The sequence below is a fragment of the Globicephala melas genome, chromosome X (genome assembly GCF_963455315.2).
Source record: "Globicephala melas chromosome X, mGloMel1.2, whole genome shotgun sequence".
NCBI lineage: Eukaryota > Metazoa > Chordata > Mammalia > Artiodactyla > Delphinidae > Globicephala > Globicephala melas.
The window spans coordinates 78,745,793-78,750,115 of record NC_083335.1 but is presented as its reverse complement, the minus strand read 5'-3'; the positions used below and the strand labels follow the sequence as shown (position 1 = coordinate 78,750,115).

General features: G+C 46.7%; 1 pseudogene; it reads right to left on the bottom strand.

Moving 5' to 3' along the window:
- Window positions 1-434: 434 nt before the first annotated feature.
- LOC115849612 (beta-parvin pseudogene) lies at window positions 435-1,528 on the bottom strand (annotated as a pseudogene).
- Between the last annotated feature and the right edge of the window lie 2,795 nt (window positions 1,529-4,323).

Below are 4,323 nucleotides of genomic sequence, written 5' to 3'. Positions count from 1 at the left end.
CTGTAAAATACTTTTTGGTAAAGAGGCCAGTGTGACCCCTGCCCAGGAGATTCCACCAGGACAGACAAGTCATCGCCAATGCTGCAAAGCTGCCAGTATGTTTCTCATGCCCTGTGATAAGCTGGAACGACAGGCGCTCCCCTCCCAGGGACTGAGGGTTGGGGTTCTGGCTTTTTTCTCTTCCATCTTTTGATCAACAAGGGACTCAGCACCCCGTGGCACCCCAAGTGAAGGGAGGCTGCAAACTCGAGCACTGGTGTTTGGAACCTTCATTTCAAAGGATGCCGCCCACTGCAGAATTACAGGGAAAAGAGGTTAAGAGCATCAACCAGAAGAAGGAGGGGTGTGGGTGGGGAACAACCGCAGGCTTGGAGGGGAGGCCAGGGCATCTCTCGAAGCACCATCCCTGCCACAGTCTCTGCTGCTCCCCGCCATCACTCCACGTGCTTCTACTTGGTGAACAGGTTGTAAAGAACCCGCAGGGTGGATTTGAGGTCCAGGTTCACCACATCTTAGGGGCAAGCCTTGGGTTTCTTAAGGACTCCATCCGGCATCAGTTCAAAGGCAAATGGCACGTGGTAGACCTTTTGATCGAAGCTGTCCATGGTCAGGTAGAAGTTGTGCAGGCATACAAAGTAGTCTTCCAGAAGCCCCATGAACAGAACCAGGTACACGCCATCTGCAAACTGGGTCTCTAGTTCCATCACCCCCAAATTCAGCTTGTTCAGGTGCTTGTTCACAAACGTGATGAGAGACTTCTTCAGCACATTGTGCTTGTCTGGGGCATGGTCGAAGAGCGTGTCGAAGGCATCCCACTCAAACCAACCCATAATCATCTCGGTGGTGGTGGTCAGCTCCTCCATGACATGGCTGGAGTGTAGCAGGCCTTCCCACTTCCGCACGACCACGACTTGCAAGGAGAAGTGTGCGGGAAGGTAGATCAGGCCCGGAAGTGCATAGCCAAGGCCATGAGGAGGTGAAGGATGGCCACCAGGTTCTTCCCATGAATCGAGTCCACGGTCCACTGGAGCACCCGGCCGTGAGGCCACAGCAGCTCCTGCACCACCTCCAGCACCATCTGCAGCTTCTGCTTCAGCCCTATTTCAGACTGGGTCACCTCAGCCACGTTCAGCTTGTGGTCTGCCAGTTTTTCCAGGAGCTTCTGCAGCACCTGCCCATCATATAGGTCCTCCTCCAGCTGCTTCACGATGATCCTCTCCTCCATCAGGACATCATTGATCCAATCGATGAGAACCTTGACCAGCTCCTTGAATCTGGGGTCATCCCTGGAAGTGCAGTCAATCACCGTGTGCTCCTAATTCTCCTCGAGCAAGGTGTCTTCTGGGTAGATCTCCACTGAGGCAGGGGACATTGGCGAGTTGATGGCATTTTTCCCTTCGTGCAGGTCACTCACCTCCTTGGCCTTCTTCTTCCTCACGAACGTGCCGCCCAGCTTTCCCAGGAACGACTTGTCCTTCTTCATCCTGTGGGGCTGCAGGGCGGGAAAGCACAGTGTTGTGGAGGACATGGGGCATGCGGGGACCCCAGCAGCTGGGCACCTGCGCAGTGCCTGTGGGGGCTTCCCTGGTTGCTGCCGCCTGGTCTGGAACTTGAGTCTTGCTATAGGTCTACAAGCAGAGAGAAGTGGTGGGGTAGGTCCTGAGGCACATCAGCAGTGTCTTTCAAGGAAACTTCCTCAGGGGAGGCCATTACAGTTTCCTCAGGTGGCACAGGGTTAAGCTCCTCAGACTGGGGTTCAGACGCTGCTTCTACTGGCAATGATGACGCATGAGATTTGAGGGTCTCGATGTCCCCAGCTTCATCAGGGTCTTCCCATGTGTGCCCATCCAACTTTCAAGATCCCAATCCTTCCCAACCAAAGCCTTCACTTTAATGGTAGACTTGTGGCACAACTGGGGATCCAATTTGCAGTGTAATTCAGCCACTCACAGGATGAGATTCTGGGTTTTGTTTTCAGCAATCTCAACCCTGTGGGCAGACATAGATGCTTTCAGGTCCTTTATGCATTGTTTAAACAGGGAGTTTGAGTCTCTGAGCTCATTCTTTTCTTTTCGTACTTTGTTCAGTGCCATTGGGAGCAGCTAGCATTTCTCATTATATTCCATATTTTGACAAGAATATTTGAATGTACATAGTCACCCAGATTTTGCCTCTTATAAGTACTTGATGAGGAGTATCCCATGATGAGATTTTGTGTACCTCTATTGCCACATTATGCCATGGACTATCAGTGCACTCTTTACTACTAGAAATAGAGTCATTAGTGTCTTTAAATATAATCAAATTAGAGGGTCAGTTCCAGTATCTTAACAACCAATTCAGAAAACTCATCCTTAAGATTCTGTTCTTTAGAACCAATCCTGGTACCAAAATCTGCATGAGTCAGGGTTCTCCAGAGAAACAGAACCAATAGGATGAATGAATGTGTGTGTGTGTGTGTGTGTGTGTGTGTGTGTGTGTAGGGAGAGAGAGGCAGAAAGACAGAAAGACACACACACACGCACACACACACAGATAGAGACAAACAGACAGACAGAGGTTTATTTCAAGGAGTTGGAAAGTCTAAAATCTACAGGATGGACTGACAGACCAGAGATCAATGGGAGAGCCAATGATGCAGTTCAAGTCCAAAAGCTGTCAAGCTGGAGACCAAGAGAAGAGCCAATGTTGCCATTCAAGTCCAAGGGCCATCTGCTACAGAACTGCCTCTTGCTTGGGGGAGGTCAATCTTTTGTTCTGTTCAGGCCTTCACTTGATTGGATGAGAAACACCTGCATTATAGAGGACAATTTGCTTTACTCAAAATTCACAGATTTTGAAGTTATTCTCATTCAAAAACATCCCCACAGGATCATCCATAATAATGGTTGACCACATATCTGGGCAATGTGGCCCAGCGAAACCGACACATAAAATTAACCATCACACTTACTTTCTTTTTGTCCTTCTTTCTTTCTTTTTAACACAGTATTTTATGGCAATAATTCACAGCTTATGGTTTATGTAATGTATTTTTTCACATAAAGTATTCTATGTAATTGCCAGCAAAACCCCATGCACTAGATAGGGAAGGCAGTAGATATTTCCTTTTTACATGCAGTAAGATTATATCTCAGGGAGGAGAGGTAATTTGCTCAAGGCTAACCAGTCAATATTTGGCCATTCCAGGAGTCCAACCCAGACCTTCTGATGTAAGATTCCTGGCTCTTTCTAATGATTTTTAGTTCCCAAAACCTCGGCTGAGAGTTCACTGAAGATTGCAACACTGCCCTCATTTTAAACCACTTATTTAGATCCATGGTATCCCTGGAGTCACCCTGGCTTTTATGATGCGTCATTTTCAGGGTGTGGGGCAAGGGGGTGGGCATTTTCTAGATTCCTTCTTATTATTTTTGAATGCATTATATTAGCTTTCTCTCGCCTTGGACAGTTAGCGGCACTCGAGAGATGCTGGAATTGATGGTGTGGTTCTAGAAGGAGCAAGATGGATAAGGTTCTCCTTTCCATTCAGCCCATTTACCTTTCAAACAGGAATCACCAGTGAATCAGTAAGAAAAGGGGGCCTGGAGCATTTTCTTCCCCTAATAAGGATGCCACCTTGTTTACTCCTCACATTAGATACTGTTATCACCTTTTGTAATGGGCCTGGATGGGCTCTGCTGTCTCAGGTTCAGCACCATTTTGTGGCTGAAGCAGCAAAGATTTTATTTTTAGATGATAAGCCCATGGATCAGACAGTATACCTTAAACCTGGATTAACCTCCATCTCATTGACAGCTCTTGAAAAATAGGAATTAAGCAAAGTGTTCCATAGGATGAATGGAGAGAAGTACAAAATTAAAACAGAGAGAGAGGGAGAGAGACAGAACCTGAGGTTTCAATAAAAATAATACAATGGCCTCAGCAAATTATACCTTAAGCTTGAACTAGTAATTCATATCATATTAATTTTTTTCCACAAAGCCTTTCTTCTTGCATAAAATACACACAAACTAGGAAAGTTCGCCATGATTGCTCCAGAAGATCTCCATGATGTCTCCAAAGCACTTTCCTGTATACATGAAGACGATAGGAAGTTCAAGAGGACATAGTCAGTCCAACTCAGTGATTCTTGTTAGCATCTTCTTTGTGCCTGGCACTGTGCTAGCAACTTTTAAGAAATTCAAAGATGCTGAAACTTCGAGAGGGGAGAAAGGTGTCAACTTAATCCACAAACACACTTTTGTGGTGGCCCTTTATACAGCCAGCACTGTTCTAAGAACCATGGTACTCAGAGAGGAAACTGAGAGAAAAACTTAAAGC